Raw genomic sequence first — 17,764 nt, forward strand, 5'->3', positions numbered from 1 at the left:
ATTCTATTTACGTATTTACAATGTGTATGAGTTCACTATGTACATTTCCTGATAGATAGATAGATGGATAGATAGATAGATAGATAGATAGATAGATAGATAGATAGATAGATAGATAGATAGATAGATAGATAGATAGATAGATAGATAGATAGATAGATAGATAGATAGATAGATAGATAGATAGATAGATAGATAGATAGATAGATAGATAGATAGATAGATATTGGGGGCTTCCTGGGATGTGCTTTTGTATGTTATTGCTGTAAGAGTGAGTTAGCTAGCATGCTCTAATTGTAATGGTCGCATTAGCTCCATGCTAAATCACAGCTATTTCCATGCTAACAGAGGAATCTACAGGTATCAACATACTGTTGTCCGGCACAGCTTTCTTGTTTCTATTGTCAGGTACTTACATTTATTTTATTTTATACTATTTTTGTCATTGTTTTGATGTTTGATTACAAAATAACCAGTCTGATATTGACATGCAAGCGATGAATCACGAATCTACAGCCATCAACATACTGTTGTCCAGTACATTTAATGTGCTTCCTTCTATTGTCAGAATAAACACCAATCAACTGGGATCGCAGGCTGGGCAGTCCTTTATTTAAAAACACAAAGCAAGACAGTTACGAAGTACGATCACATCTGTTACACTGGTCCGAGACCCGTGTTCTTGTCTTTGTAGGATATCTGTTACACTTTGATATGTTTAAAACCCTACAATAAAACACAGATAAACTATATTTTGTTTTTACACAGTCAAACTGTGTGATCGTCAGTCACATCACAAATTGTCTGGCGTTATGGTGTGGTTACTACGTGATATGGCCCTACAACTCACATTACCCACACTTCACTTATTGGCTTGCTCCACTTGTATGAACATCTAACTTATAAAAAACAAGTGAGTCCAGGACAAGGTGTAGTCCACGAGTACCCTTGATGAGACTCTCACACTTAGAGAAGTTCATCGTTCATATTGATATTGGTAATAACAAACAATTCTGATAATATTAAAAATTTGTTACATCAATGTATACTTTCAGAATGAGTGGCCCAGCATTTAAATTGAAAGTGTCCATACTATATCTTGTAGTGTTGTTAGTCTATAGGGCTCCTAGTGTTTGATTAGTGTAGTATATATCAAGGCTCAGGATAAGACCCAGATGCAGACAGTTCGAAATAGCAAAACGTTTATTTACAAAAACAGGGGGCAGGCAAACGACAGGTCAAGGGCAGGGAGAGGTCAGTAATCCAGAGCAGAGTCCGAAAGGTACAGAAACGGCAGGCAGGGTCGAGGCAGGCAGAGGTCGGTAATACAGAACAGTGTCACAAGGTACAGAACGGCAGGCAGGCTCAGGGTCAGGGCAGGCAGAATGGTCAAAAACGGGAAAAACGGGAAAACAGGGACTAGAGCTAAATGTCACAAAAATCAAGGTTTCATAATTATTGGCACTCCTCATTTAGTACATAGTGCAACCACCTCTGGCAAGGATAACAGCATGGAGTCATTTCCTGTAATGTTTGACAAGGTTAAGGAACACATTTAGAGGGATTTTGGACCATTCCTCTATGCAGATCCTTTCAAGATCCTTCACATTCTTGGATTTGCGCTTATCAACTGCCCTCTTCAATTCAACCCACATATTTTCGATTGGATTGAGGTCTGGCAACTGAGATGGCCATGGCAGAACATTGATTTTGTTGTCACAGAACCATTTCTGTGTGGATCTTGAGGTATGTTTTGAGTCATTGTCTTGTTGGAAAGTCCACATATGGCCAAGTCCCAGCCTTCTGGCAGAGGCAACCAGATTGTCAGCCAAAATTGCCTGATACCTGGTGGAATTCATTATGCCATCAATATTAACCACTGCCCCTGGACCTCTGGAATTAAAACAGCCCCAAAACATCACTGACCCACCACCATATTTCACTGTGGGTATGAGGTGCCTCTCCTTGTATGCATCTCTGTTTCAACGTCAAACATGCCGATGCTATATCTGACCAAAACGTTCAATTTTGGTCTCATCTGACCAGACCACCTTCTTCCAGTCATAATTTAAATGACGTTTGGCAAACTCCAAGCGCTTGCATCTGTGTTTTGGGGTCAGAAAGGGTTTTCTTCTGGCAACCCTTCCAAAGAGCCTGTGATTGTGGAGGTGACGTCTGATGGTGCTTTTTGAAACCTGTTGACCCCAAGACGCCACCAAGGCCTGCAATTATTTCACAGTGATTCTTGAGGATTGTGTTGCTTCTCTCACCATCCTCCTCCCTATCCTGGAGGGCAAAATGCATTTGCATCCTCTACCCATGAGGTTTTCAACTGTTCCATATCCATTACATTTTTTAATAATTGCCCTGACAGTGCTCAGTGGTATATTCAATCGTTTGTGGATCTTCTTGTAGCCATTACCAGATTTATGAAGGTCTACGACCATCTGTCTCTTTTGAACTGCCAGTGCTTTTGTTTTCTTCATGTTGTTGGATGTCAAAGGGATATTGCATGCGTGTTACCTCATTTTTATACCCTAGTGAAACAGGAAGTGATGTAATGGCTCAATATAGTTCCTTAAGACTTAGATCAACTTAATTAAGTGGAATTTAATTCCTGGTTTAATTTTGGTAGATGTTATTTACAATAATCTTTAAGGGTGCCATTAATTGTGAAACCTTGATTTGGAGGACATTGATTTTAAATTAAATCAATAAATTATTTTGGTGGGTTCCATTGGAACATTAATATAGTACAGTATTTCTCACATGTTGGTATTTTGAGTTTATCTCTATAATTATATTGTTTATATATTTTTAAGTATTGTTTGTGCATTGCCAGTCAGGGGTGCCAGTAATTTTGGAGCCCACTGTACCTGGTTGACCGAGGTGCCGGCGGTGGAACTCAGTGATGAGGCCTGGGTCCAGGATGTCCCTAGCGGGGACCCAGCACCTCTCCTCCGGGCCATAACCCTCCCAGTCAACCATGTACTGGAATCCCCTGCCCCACGGTCAAACCTTCAGGAGGCGCCTCACCGTGTACGCCGGTTGGCCGTCGATGAGACAGGGGAGAGGGGTGGGCCTGGAAACAGGAGACAAAGGGCTGTGAGATAGGTTTAATCCTAGACACATGAAAAGTGGGATGTATACGGAGGGTACGGGGCAAGGCAGCGAAGAGTCGTCTCCAGGTCCTGATTGGCTCGCTCCGACTGGCCGTTAGATTGGGGGTGGAACCCGGAGGACAGGCTGGCCGACGACCCAATGAGCGTGCAAAACGCCTTCCAGAACCGGGACAAGAACTGAGGACCCCGGTCGGACACCATGTCCACCGGGAGTCCATGGATCCGGAAGACGTGCTTTACCATGAGCTGGGCCATCTCTTTGACAGTGGGTCGTTTTGGGAGAGGAATGAAATGGGGGGATTTTGAAAACCGGTCAACCACAGTAAGGATGACGGTGTTGCCATCAGACGGGGGAGACCAGTGACTAAGTCCAGGGATATGTGTGACCAGGACGGTGAGGGACAGGAAGGGGTTGAAGGAGACCAGCCTGAGCTTGCCGAGGAGTCTTATTCTGCGCACAGATCGTGCAGGCGGCGACGAACACGGAGACGTCAGGGATCATGGTAGGCCACCAAAAGCGTTGTCGCACAAAGGCCAGAGTCTGACGGGAACCCGGGTGGCAGGTAAGCCTGGAGGAGTGGGCCTACTCCAGGACCGAGGGGCAGACAGCATCAGGAACAAACATCCGGTTATCTGGGCCTCCTCGGGGTTCGGCTGGGAACTCTAAGCCTCACGGACCTGCTTCTCAATTCCCCAGCTGAGAGCCGCCGCCAGACACGAGGTGGGGAGGATGGTCTCGCGGTCCGATGGGGTAGCTGCGGGGCTATAGTTGCGTGAGAGCGCATCTGGCTTCATATTCTTGGAACCCAGGCGGTAGGAGAGGGAGAAGTTAACCCGGGTGAAAAGCAGGGCCCGCCTAGCTTGCCTGAAATTGAGACGCTTATTGGTGCGGAGATATTCCAGGTTCTTATGATCCGTCCACACAATTAAAGGATGTTCCGCCCCCTCCAACCAGCATTTTTCTGCTTTCACAAAAAGCTGGTTCTCCAGGAGGCGCTGGAGGACCTGTCGGATGTGGAGCACGTGTTCTTGGGCTGAACGGGAGAAAACAAGGATGTCGTCGAGGTAAACAAAGACAAACCGGTTCAACATGTCGCGGAGAACGTCATTAACCAGGGCCTGGAACACAGCTGGAGCGTTGGTAAGACCAAAAGACTTCCACTCGTAACGTTCCAGTATCCGCACCAGGTGGTAGGCGTTCCGCAGGTCCAACTTGGAGGAAACGGTGGACCCCTGGAGTGGCTCGAAGGCCGAGGCGATGAGTGGTAGCGGGTAGCGGTTCTTAACCGTGATGTCATTGAGGCCCCGGTAGTCAATGCACAGGCGCAAGGTTTTGTCCTTCTTCTCCACAAAGAAGAACCATGCGCCAGCGGGGGAGGCAGAAGGCCGGATACACCCTGCAGCCAGGGAGTCCTCGATGTAGGTCTCCATAGCCTTGGTCTCCGGACCCGACAGTGAATACAGGCATCCCCGGGGTGGTGTGGTGCCCCGGAGAAGTTCGATCCCGCAGTCATAGGGCCGGTGCGGAGGAAGCGAAGTGGCCCAGGCCTTACTATAAACTTCCCAGAGGTCCTGGTACTCTGCAGGAATGGCGGAGAGGTCCGGGGCAACTTCCAAGCCCACAGGAAGACGTCCCGGGGCAGGCTGTGCCGACTGCAGGCAATGGACATGGCAGAACGGGCTCCAGCCCATGATGGCACCAGCAATCCAGTTGATTAAGGGATTGTGTTGCTGGAGCCAAGACAATCCCAATACCACAGGAACCTAAGGGGACTTAATAAGCAGGAATTGGATAGCCTCGCTGTGTGTCCCTGACACTCGTAGGTTGATGGGAGTGGTATTTTGGGTGACCCTGCCTATAGAGCACCCGTCCAGTGCTCTAACGTCCATGGGAATGGAGAGGGGCTGACTGGGGATGTCCAGCTCGGACGCCAGGGTAGCGTCCATAAAACTCTCATCGGCCCCTAAGTCTATGAGTACCCAGAGAGATTTTGACTGGTTCCCCCCCCAATAGGGTGGCATGGAGAGGGGTAACAGTAAGGGGAAAGGGAAAGTTATCCGTATGGCCCACCAGAGGACTGTCCCCTACCAGTGAGCCTGGTCTTTTAGTGGACAGGAGGACACGAAATGACCAGTAGTCCCGCAATACAGACAACTCTTAGTGTTAAGCTTGCGTAAACGTTCGGCTGGAGACAACTTAGCTCTGCCTAGTTGCATCGGCTCGGGAAGAGGCGAATCGGCAGACTTCGGAAACTCTCAGGGAAACTCGGGTAGCCTCGGATTCTCTCGGAGACGGAGACGTCGTGGACTTCTGGGATGCATCGGAGGCAAGGTGGAATCCTTGGGCGGGTGAGTGGAATCGGATCTCCTCTTTTTCCTACGTTCCCGCAGCCGCCCATTGATCCGGATAGTCAAGGCGATAAGCGAGTCGAGATCCGTAGGTAGTTCCCGGGCTGCTAGCTCGTCCTTAACTTCCTCTGATAACCTGTGCAGGAACACGTCGAACAGCGATTCCGGGTTCTATGCACTCTCGTGCGGAAAAATCCACTGCATAGTCTGCCACACTGCGGGAGTCTTGCCGAAGCTGGAGTAACTTCCAGGCAGCCTCTCTCCAAGACAATGGAGAATCGAAAACATTCTTCACCTCGTCCACGAACTCCTCCAGACTGAAGCACACGGAAGACTGTTGTTCCCACACTGCCGTAGCCCAGGCGAGAGCCCTCCCGGACATCAGAGTGATGAGGTACGCTATCTGCGAGCGGTCTGAGGGGAAGGAGGAGGGCTGTAGCTCAAAGATGAGGGAACACTGAGCGAGAAACACCCGACAGGTTCCCAACTCTCCAGCGAAGCGTTCCGGTGGAGGTAAGCGGGGTTCTCGGGTTAGCCGGGGTGGCCGGGAGAGACGCACTGTTGACAGCCGGGTTACTGAGGGGCTGGGAGGTTACCGTCGTGGTAGGCTGCCTAACAGACAACCCGCGGAATTGCTCCAGCAATGTATTCAACCCGCGGTCATGGCGTTCAGATAAGGTCTGGAAACCCTGCATTAGTCCATGCAGCAACTCCTCGTGCCTCCCAATGGTGGCTCCTCGAAATAGCAAAATGTTTATTTACAGAAATAAGGGGCATGAAAACGACAGGTCAAGGGCAGGCAGAGGTCAGTAATCCAGAGCAGAGTCCGAAAGGTACAGAAATGTCAGGCAGTCTCAGGGTCGGGGCAGGCAGAGATCGGTAATCCAGAACAGTGTCAAAAGGTACAGAACGGCAGGCAGGCTCAGGGTCAGGGCAGGCAGAATGGTCAAAACCGGGAAAACAGGGCCTCGAGCAAAACAGGAGTACAGGAAAAAACGCGGGTAAGCTTGACGAGACAAGACAAACTGGCAACAGACAAACAGAAAACACTGGTATAAATACACAGGGGATAATGGGGACAAATGGGAGACACCTGGTGGGTTGTGGAGACAAGCACAAGACAGGTGAAACCGATCAGGATGTGACAGTATAAGCTGTTGCCAGGCCAGCAGGGCAATGTGGAGAGACGATCCCTAAAGCACTGTGACTTTTCATCACTCTAAAGTGGCGCATGTTCCCCGCCCCGCCAGATGCCGTCCTCGTATTCCACAGATAATCTCCTGGAACTGCCACAGCTGTAGGCCTGCAGCCATGAGCTAACTAAAGTATACACTTGCCCGCACAAAGTATACACTTGCACACTCTCTATTTAGAAATGGTGGACATTCCCTTCAGCCAATGCTTACACCAATCCTATGCTTTAAACCCCTATACACCACACAATTATTTTAAACAATGGGCATTATCTCACTCTAGTAGCAAAGATGAGGTGAAGGGTCACTCACCGCCATTAACCGATGGAGCCATGACGTAACGTTATGTTAGATCAGTGCTCAAAAGGAATACATGAGCAAAACAAGTGGTCCATAACTTATGATATCTGCTAACGATAAAAGTGCCAGCCCTTTCTTTCTCCCTCTCAAATGAAAGATTCATGGCCAGTGATTTATCATAAGAAGGAGACCTCCCCCCACACATACTGCTGCCAAGGCACAGCGGCAGCAAGCTAGTGTAGACAGCTGAAGTTTTACTGCACCGGGTAGGGCTGCAACCTGTTCCCCCTTTTAGTTTAATTAGTCAGAGGCGCCCTTCAATGTGATTATCCCAGACGAGGTCGCTCCATTAGATAGCAGTGGCAGTAAATCCTCTCAAGAAGATTGTATTGGCCTTGTTCTATGGACCGAGCAGTGGAAGCTGCCTACACACACACCCAAAAGAACAACATCTTGGGAATTGGTTGTTTCTGCAATCATTAAGGGACGGATTTACAACGGCTCCATGAGAAATTCACTTGCACCGGCTGCTTTGCTGGACAGAGTTGTCGAGTCTATAGCCCCAAGCTTAGACTCAGACTGAAGCAGTGGGGCCAAAACATTTAGCACTATTCCCAAACTTGCCAAGGCTAGTCTAAGTGAGAGAGCAATTTTTCTGTTATTGGTTTCTGCTCTCTTCAAATGTAAAGCGTCAAAGACACTAGACAACCTACTTTACTTTGCTTGGACCCTCCCCCCGGTAGAAAGTAAAGTGGAAGCTGCTGACCTTCATCAAGGCAAATGAGGGCTTGCCATTAGTGATAGGCAAGAGGCCGAGTCAATGCCATTTCATTAGGGGAGGCATGGGGGGACTCCGGGGGAGATTAAAAGCTGGCAGTCGAGGAGGGAGACGGATAGGAGACGGGCAGCTTGGCGCTGCTCAAACGTTGCCAGGAACCCGAGATGAGCTTGGGTCTGCAGCGAGGGCCCTTTTTTCTCAAGCCCTTCCTCCCACATTCCCTCCCTCCCTCTGTCTGCGCTGCTGACCCAGCTGAAAGAGTGACATAATCTGATTGAAGAGTGATGTGTACATTAAAGCGGCAATATGTCACTTTTTGGGCAACCTGACCAAATTCACATAGAATTTGTCGTTCTCATTGAAAGCAAGTTTAAGAAGCTGTAGATATGTTCTATGTGCGCTATTTATTCGCTTCCCATTCTTAAGTTTTGTTTTTGCATCTTTCGTTTTTGGTTTTGCATACCAGCTTCAAGCAGCTGAAAATATAATATTTTGGTTATGGAAAATATATTTCACAGCGGTTTAGATGGTTCAATGATTCTCTACACAATGACTGCTTGTTTTGTCACATAAACTGAAATTAGGCAAACTATTTTAATTTTAGCAACCAGGAAATGGCGGAGCGATTTCTGCATTTTGCACCTTTAAGGTAGATTTGACTGATAGTTCATTCAATTGAGTAGAGGCCATTAGGCCATGGCTCAATTAAGATCGGCGTCTCTCTTCCTCTCATTCCTCCCTCCACTCCCCCCCTCTCAAACCTGTTTGTCAATGTTAATACTTTATCTCACTCTCTCTCCTTAAAATGTCCCTTGACATCCCTCAGAAGGTACGAGTCAAGTTTTCTCCGAAACCGATGATGCCACGGAGGGTGACTCTAGCTGATACAGATGACGATGGGGAGAACTGTATGGCACCAGTGAAGTATCTGCGTGCCACGACATTGGCGCCATCTTTACAGCTATAAAGCTGACGGACCTTTTAAATGTCTCCTCGGGTCTGTTTTATGAGGGAGAAGTCCAAATGAAATCATTGCCGTAACTCCTGTGATGACTGCCCTGAGACCATAACCGTCAACCAAGTTTACCGACGGTAAATAAACCATTTTAATGACACTGAAAATGCCAAAATGATGAGGTGAAAGAAAAGTGGATTTAAGGCGATTAAATAGTTTCACCGTCTCAATTGCTCCCCAGTGACATCATTAGCTGTAAATGAGGTCTGGTCGACCAAGATGTCTGTTAGTACACCCTGGAGAAGTGGTTTGTCTTACGTTATAATAACGTTAGGAGGTATTTTCACATGACAACCTTCAGTCTGACCTCTCTTTCACTGGACACTACTGTAGATTTACTGTGAGCTAACTCGTTATCTGCTGTGTCACTACATTACAAGAGAAGTGTCACAATAGAGTAGGGTTGCCCAGATGTACTAACTGCCTACACTTGGCTGAGCGCTCCTGTTTTTTAAGACTTTTTACACTGACCAATTACAATTACAACTGAAATTGGACGGATCTGAATGGCGCTATCAAGCTCTGCAGACTGCCTTTTGTTTTGATCAATATATGATATATATGGTCCTGTGTGGATCTGTTGGTACGGTAGAACATGGCACTTGTAACGCCAGGGTTGTGGGTTAAATACCCACGGGGGACCACTATGAAAATGTATCAACTCACTACTGTAAGTTGCTCTGGATAAGAGTGTCTGCTAAATGACTAAAATGTCAATGCAATCAATACTCCCACTCCGTGTCCACCTCGGCTACGGGTTGCCTCTCCTAGCAGCCAGCCGTGTTTGTAATGGAAGCATGGGCAGCTGAGGCCTTAAATGGCAATCTGATCGCTGCTCTGTGAGAAGTAGGCTGCTGGGGGAAAAGAGTGCCATTTTAGGTGCTACTGAACTGCATTATAAAAAATTATGCACCTCAAATCACTTTTCTGTAATGTGAGATAAAATTGTCTCGCCAAACCAGACATTTGCGCATTATTTTGTCTTTCTTTGAAGTGCTTTTTTCTCTTTGACTCAAGCTTGTCCTGATGTGGAAGACAGAAAAGAAAGAAAGAAAGAAGCACCATCTTGAAGCACACTAAGCTAGAATGCTGAGGAGAAATTACATTTGTTATCACCTACACTCACACAATTGGTTTGACCACCCATGCAAGACTATTGCCAAGTCTTTTGTTTTCTCTTTCTTTTCCGAAGGAAATGTAATTAAAACTTGTCTGTGGCAAACTGGGAAGATTAGAAGAGAGCTTAATTTAGTCTGAGGACAAAGAAAGGCATTTATCTATCAAACTAATCTTTAAAAAGTATGATGAGTGGGACTTTTTTGTAAGGAGCAACCAGACGTCGTGTGTAATTCTGAAGTGCAGTTAACAGGGAAACCAATTTTTAGGGACCTACGGTTCAATTTATGTTATTTATTACTTCAGGGTGCTGTCATAGGAGCCGGAGTGGGCTCTGCTCCAGCATAATCGTTCCACTTGATAAGATTACACGTGCCTTTGGCAGTGCTACTCTCTCTTCTCAGAAATGGTATGCTTTTGCTCTCTGAGAAGATGTAGAGAGGGGAGCTGGCTTTTTGGTGGCTGCTGGGCTGGCTGACCCCCTCCTGCCCCCACCTTGGTCGGAATCGATTGCCCGAATGAGGCCGTAAATCACAGAGCTGTTGACCTGCTGACTCCCTCTTAAGTCCACGACTTGACAAAAAGCTTGCGAGAGAAACGAGGACCTGTCACAACACCATCTATCACCAACGCACCCTTTCCTCAGGACATTTTCTCCCATCACAGCTCCTTCACCACCCTCTGAGGGTTTGCACAAGGTTGGCTCGGGCTCGCTGCCTCCTCCTAGATAAGCTATGGGTCTCCGTGGGCCCAGACAGGCCGTTCCATCAGCGAGTAATGGAGTGTGCAGCTAAGACTTACAGCTGCATTTTGGTGTAAGTGAAATCAGCTGACAGTTTTATGTATCTCACTTAGTTTGCGCTCAGAGTGGACGTGCGCCAATGGGAGTTATATACTCATAAAAACACATGAAGGTAGTAGTAGAATTTGGGGATTAAGTGTTTTTCAAGGAAACAATATACATGACTATAAAACCATACGTACACTACCAGTCAAAAGTTTGGACACACATACTCATTCAAGGGTTTTCCTTTATTTTTACAATTTTTTACATTTTAGTCATTTAGCAGACGCTCTTATCCAGAGCGACTTACAGGAGCAATTAGGGTTAAGTGCCTTGCTCAAGGGCACGTCAACAGATTTTTCACCTAGTCGGCTCGGGGATTAGAACCAGTGACCTTTCGGTTACTGGCACAACGCTCTCAACCACTAAGCTACCTGCCGCCCTACTACATTGTAGAATAATAGTGAAGACATCAAAACTATTAAATAACACTTATGGAATCATGTAGTAACCAAAAAAGTGTCCAAATACTGTGTATTTTATATTTGAGATTCTTCAAATAGCCACCCTTTGCCTTGATGACAGCTTTGCACACTCTTGGCATTCTCTCAACCAGCTTCATGAAGTAGTCACCTGGAATGCATTTCTTCTTAAAAGTTAATTTATGGAATTTATTTACTTCTTAATGCATTTGAGCTAATCAGTTGTGTTGTGACAAGGTAGGGCGGTATACAGAAGACAGCCCTATTTGGTAAAAGACCAAGTCCATATTATGGCAAGAACAGCTCAAATAAGCAAAGAGAAACGACAGTCCATCATTACTTTAAGACATGAAGGTCAGTCAATACGGAAAATGTCAAGAACTTTGAAAGTTTCTTCAAGTGCAGTCGCAAAATTTTTTGCTATAAATTCTAAAAACATGTTTTTGCTTTGTCATTATGGGGTATTGTGTGTAGATTGATGAGGGGGGAAAAAACAATTTAATCCATTTTAGAATAAGTCTGTAACGTAACAAAATGTGGAAAAAGTCAAAGGTTCTGAATACTTTCCGAATGCACTGTGTTATTATATAATATCTTCATCGTGGGCTTTAACTAGACCAGCTTAGTTTCATGGACCAAACTGTGTCATGTCATGTGGTTTATTTTTACCCTTAGCTCCTCCTGAAATAATTTAAACAGGAGAGAAAGATAATAATATATTTGAATACATTAATACTAGTAATATTATCTCCCCCTCACCGCCTCATCATCTCTCTGAAGTCTGAATTCATTACTCAGCCCAGAAAGGTACCTAAAGCCACTGAAGTGAGCTCTTCTTTTTTAATCAAGCCAAGCCTCATTCCTCTCTCTGGCGCAGTGTAAAGCAAATGCAAGGATGCAAAGGGACTGGAACATCAAAGTACCCCATCCAAATAGAATTAGGGGCCCTGGAAGTGAGACTGAGTGGCCGGAGGCTATGGGACAGTAACAGTGAACATATCTGCTGACTGGATATCTCCTTGGGGCGAAGATGGACTGGGACATGGTTGAGCCTCAGGGCATGTTTAAAGGGATAGTTCACCCAAATTACAAATTGTGACAGTGGCCAAAGCATGAATTCTTGTCTTACCTTGTCCATAGACTGCTTATGTAATGGACGTCAGGTTGCTTGCTTAGCGAGTACCGCTTCCTCCTGATTCAGCACACACCGAGGCACAAACCAGGACCTCTGCCTTGCTAGCACGTGATCGTCCTCCCGAAGTGTCTTACCAGTCGCGCCAGGTGAAAAGCTAGCTTTTCGCCGGCGCAAGTGGGAACACTTCAGGCTGACACACATCCCCATGTGTTACATTCACCCACCAAACTTACTCCACAGCGACCCCAGCAATGAGCTGAGCGCAACTGCAGTCAAGGCACCATTTGTAACGACGTCATGCTGCTTGCTAAGCGAGTGCCGCTCCCTCCTGATTCAGCTCACAGATCTCTTGTGTGTATCCTGTGCAATGGCAACCTGCTCTTATACTGGCTTATGTACAGTTGTGGTTCTGCTTGTTGACGTTATTAAGCAATTACAGACTCTATTGAAGTGGGCTTATGCAGAGGATTTCTAATGGCTAGTGTTGCCCTTCAAACTGCCTGTCTCATCTTGGTGAATCCCTCCTATCAGGTTATTAAGCTCCCCTATTTGACCACCATGGCTAGGCCCTGGAGTGGGTTTATCTATCTCTTTCAGCTCCAATGTCATGTTTAAATTACATCTAGGCAGAAAATGGCTTGCAAGTGCTGCCGCTAAAGCCCTCCATGGTCAAGTTGTGAACAAGAGATACAGATAATGGCTCTTTACTGACAATGGGGACCTGAGTGCTTTTAGAATTACTATGGGGGAGAAGGGTACCCTCAACACTGTTTCCAGGCACCACCTCTCAAATCAAAGTCCTTACATTACGGTGATGGTTTCTGACTCTCACACAGATTGCGAATTATACTGTGACATTCGGGGGGGGGTCTCTATTTTTTTCACGGGACTTCCTATCTAATTGTCAAACAAATCACTTCAGAAAGCAGGCTACCTGCACATGTTCGTCCACTCCAAAATTGGCCTAATTCCAGCATCCAAACAGTGCACTGTGCACCCGCCATTTGATGAAGGGAAAGAGACATTTGTTAAAAAACACCCAAAAGTGTAATGACATTCTGCGATTGTCATTAGGCCTACACTCTTGTGTCCTAAATTAATTGATGCGTCTTGCTGACAAATGGGGATTTTCTGTCAAAGGAAAAGTCGGGACACCTGAAATGGGGCTGATACGGGACACAAATACAGCTGTGTTGGTCCCAAGCTCATCAGCGCAGGAAACTGTGAGGGCACAGTTGAAACAATGTTGCAAGTTCGCTAGCGGGCTGAAACCAGTCAATACAATGTTGCAAGTTTGCAAGTTTGCTAGCGAAAGCTCAAGACAGACAGGTGGAGTAGAGAGATTAATGCGATTGAAAGAACCTGAACCAACTGTCACTGGTTTTAATAATGACAGAAAGGCAGGGTATATTTGTTTAATTGGGAATAAGCTTTTATTTTCATGTTTATCACTGTAGCAGTACAAAATCACATTTTAAACAAATAGGAGAATGGTTAAATTAGAGACCAGACCCTGGAGAATGTTTACATTGTGTGAGTCGCAGGCTTGCGAGTTGTAATAAGTTCTTGGGACTTGGCATAAAAAAGTGGGCCAGAGTTTTTTTTTAAGTCAGTGGGTCAACTGAATAAAGCTACGTTCCTAACAAGGAATTGTGAGAAAGTATCACAATCACATAGGCGTTTTCTCATTTGGCCAAAAGTCTGTCCTCCACCCTCTCTCCTCCTTGACCCGGAAACCGATAACTGGTTGAGTGATCAAGGAGTTGTCCGTTTGTTAGTAGGCGAATGGAAGAGTGTCCTCCCCTCCTCAATAGCCACCTTTCATCGAGGATAGTCATGTGTATTAGGCTTGGGTGGTATCCAGATTGTCATGGTCCTCTGTAGCTCAGCTGGTAGAGCACGGCGCTTGTAACGCCAAGGTAGTGGGTTCGATCCCCGGGACCACCCATACACAAAAAAAATGTATGCATGCATGACTGTAAGTCGCTTTGGATAAAAGCGTCTGCTAAATGGCATATTATTATTATTATACCTTCATACCGACCTTGTGCCATACCGGGATATTCTGTAATACCAGCACTGAACACAGGGGGCGCTGTTTTTAAACCCCACTGATACTCTGTAATCCGAAGATTAGCAATGCTAAGAAGTACATGTCAAATCCCATAGAGAATGCTAACTAAATGCTAAGTATACAAGTAACAAAAAAATGCTACTCACAGTTTGCGGCACGCACCAAACAAATATTAGCTCTTGATCCAGGAGGGGATTCTCTGCTGTTACCAAGCAAATACTTGATTTGGGAAGAAGCTTACCACTTAGCTAGATAGCTAACTAGCTATTAAATTAGCAAACCAAATGCACAACTGCAGAGCATTTAGCACATTTTAGACAGTTAACTTAATAGTTATAAGATATCTAGCTGGCAAACATTTAGTTGTGAATTCCATACTATAATTAGATCACCTGGCGCATACCGCACAACAGTGAGTGACTCTTCAAAGACATAGTTGATCCCGTGGCTTTTTCCATATACCCGGTATATGGTATATACGGTATACCGCCCAAGCCTAATGTGTATCCTACGTAAGTCCTTCCTAACTAAGCCTGCTACACCCTCTTTGAATCAACTTTTGTTTTGTAGGAGGAGAAAAGCATGCACACATTTAAAAACAATATGCTACTTATCATTTTATCTATGAAATGTCTTGCACAACTAACTTAATTCGTTTTTATCACTTTACACATCCACCCATGTAAACATAATTTGCCTGATGACACGGGAGTGGAGAAGGAGAGTTTTATTTCAGAAAAACGCATTTTCATCCACGTTCCCTCTCCTTGCCGCCTCTCCTCGATAACCTTTGACCTTTTTCAAAAGGAGGCGAGAGAGGACGGAGGAGAGAGGACGCAGGAGTTGAGAAAATCCAATTGAGAAAAGGCTATAATACTGTACGCTGTGAAAGTAACCAGGAATTGACTACCCCCTCAGCCTTGTAGTTTTTCAACTTTTGTAGTTGGGTAGCCATGATTAGCTGGGTAGTCTGGGTAGCCATGATTAGCTGTTCAGGAGTCTTATGGCTTGGGGGTAGAAGCTGTTGAGAAGTCTTTTGGACCTAGACTTGGCACTCTGGTACCGCTTGCCGTGCGGTAGCAGAGAGAACAGTCTATGACTAGGGTGGCTGGAGTCTTTTACAATTTTGAGGGCCTTCCTCTGACACCGCCTGGTATAGAGGTCCTGGATGGCAGGAAGCTTGGCCCCAGTGATGTACTGGGCCGTACGCACTACCCTCTGTAGTGCCTTGCGGTCGGAGGCCAAGCAGTTGCCATACCAGGCGGTGATGCAACCAGTCAGGATGCTCTCGATGGTGCAGCTGTAGAATTTTTTGAGGATCTGAGGACCCATGCCAAATCTTTTCAGTCTCCTGGGGGGGAATAGGCTTTGTCGTGCCCTCTTCACGACTGTCTTGGTGTGTTTGGACCATGAAAGTTCGTTGGTGATGTGGACACCAAGGAACTTGAAGCTCTCAACCTGTTCCACTACAGCCCCGTCGATGAGAATGGGGGCGTGCTCAGTCCTCTTTTTTTTCCTGTAGTCCACAATCATCTCCTTTGTCTTGGTCACGTTGAGGGAGAGGTTGTTATCCTGGCACCACACGGCCAGGTCTCTGACCTTCTCCCTATAGGCTGTCTCATCGTTGTCGGTGATCAGGCCTACCACTGTTGTGTCGTCGGCAAACTTAATGATGGTGTTGGAGTCGTGCCTGGCCATGCAGTCATGGGTGAACAGGGAGTACAGGAGGGGACTGAGCATGCACCCCTGAGGGGCCCCCATGTTGAGGATCAGTGTGGCAGATGTGTTGTTACCTACCCTTACCACCTGGGGGCGGCCCGTCAGGAAGTCCAGGATCCAGTTGCAGAGGGAGGTGTTTAGTCCCAGGATCCTTAGCTTAGTGATGAGCTTTGAGGGCACTATGGTGTTGAATGCTGAGCTGTAGTCAATGAATAGCATTCTCACGTAGGTGTTCCTCTTGTCCAGGTGGGAAAGTGTGGAGTGCTATAGAGATTGCATCATCAATGCCTAAAACTTAGCGCTATGGTCTTTAAGTGCAAAAACTTCATACACAACAAACATACATTTATACTGACTCTACACACCCACTCACATGCAAGCTGCTGCTACTCTGTTTATCTTATATCCTGTTGCCTAGTCCCCTTACCCCTATACATATCTACCTCCATCACTCCAGTATCCCTGCACATGTAAATATGGTATTGGAACTGACTTTAAATATTTCCTGTATATAGTATGTTTACTTACTTACTTTATTGTGCATTTCATATTTCTTATTCTTATTTCTTGTGTGTTTTTTCTAGTAATACTGTGACGAGTACTGAGGATACGAAGAGGCAGGACGCAGAAGCAGGAATCAACAATGTCAATGTTTACGTAACACTGAGCAAGAGAACAACAAAGAGCGAGTACACGACAAGACACTAACAATCACAAACAACACAACACTGAACAGTCCAGGGCTATATAGGGGAGGTGATGAGATGTTGAGGTGCAGGTGCGCTGGAGGTGATTAGGGTGCGTTGGGTTTCCATTCCGGTGTTGCCGAGGTGGTGCACTCAGACCGGTGGCTCAGTAGACCGGCGAATCAGAGCGCCGGAGGGGAGCAACGGGAGGAGACGTGACAAATACATTGTAATTGATTATTGCATTGTTGGGTTTTGAGTTTGCAAGAAAGGCATTTCACTGTATTTGTGCATGTGACATTAAAACTTGAAACTTGAAACTTGAAAAAGGCATCTGGTAGAAGTAAATTCATCCACAAACTTTTATTTTAAAAATGTACAGTGAGGGAAAAAAGTATTTGATCCCCTGCTGATTTTGTACGTTTGCCCACTCAGTCTATAGTTTATTTGAACAGTGAGAGACAGAATAACAACAACAAAATCCAGAAAAACGCATGTCAAAAATGTTATAAATTGATTTGCATTTTAGTGAGGGAAATAAGTATTTGACCCCTCTCAATCAGAAAGATTTCTGGCTCCCAGGTGTCTTTTATACAGGTAACGAGCTGAGATTAGGAGCACACTCTTAAAGGGAGTGCTCCTAATCTCAGCTTGTTACCTATATAAAAGACACCTGTTCACAGAAGCAATCTGTGATTGTAGACCTACACAAGGCTGGAATGGGCTACAAGACCATCGACAAGCAGCTTGGTGAGAAGGTGACAACAGTTGATGTGATTTTTCGCAAATGGAAGAAACACAAAAGAACTGTCAATCTCCCTCGGCCTAGGGCTCCATGCAAGATCTCACCTCGTGGAGTTGCAATGATCATGAGAACGGTGAAGAATCAGCCCAGAACTACACGGGAGGATCTTGTCAATGATCTCAAGGCAGCTGGGACCATAGTCACCAAGAAAACAATTGGTAACACACTACGCCGTGAAGGACTGAAATCCTGCAGCCCCCGCAAGG

This window comes from Coregonus clupeaformis, chromosome 36 (assembly GCF_020615455.1).
Source record: "Coregonus clupeaformis isolate EN_2021a chromosome 36, ASM2061545v1, whole genome shotgun sequence".
Taxonomy (NCBI): Eukaryota; Metazoa; Chordata; class Actinopteri; order Salmoniformes; family Salmonidae; genus Coregonus; species Coregonus clupeaformis.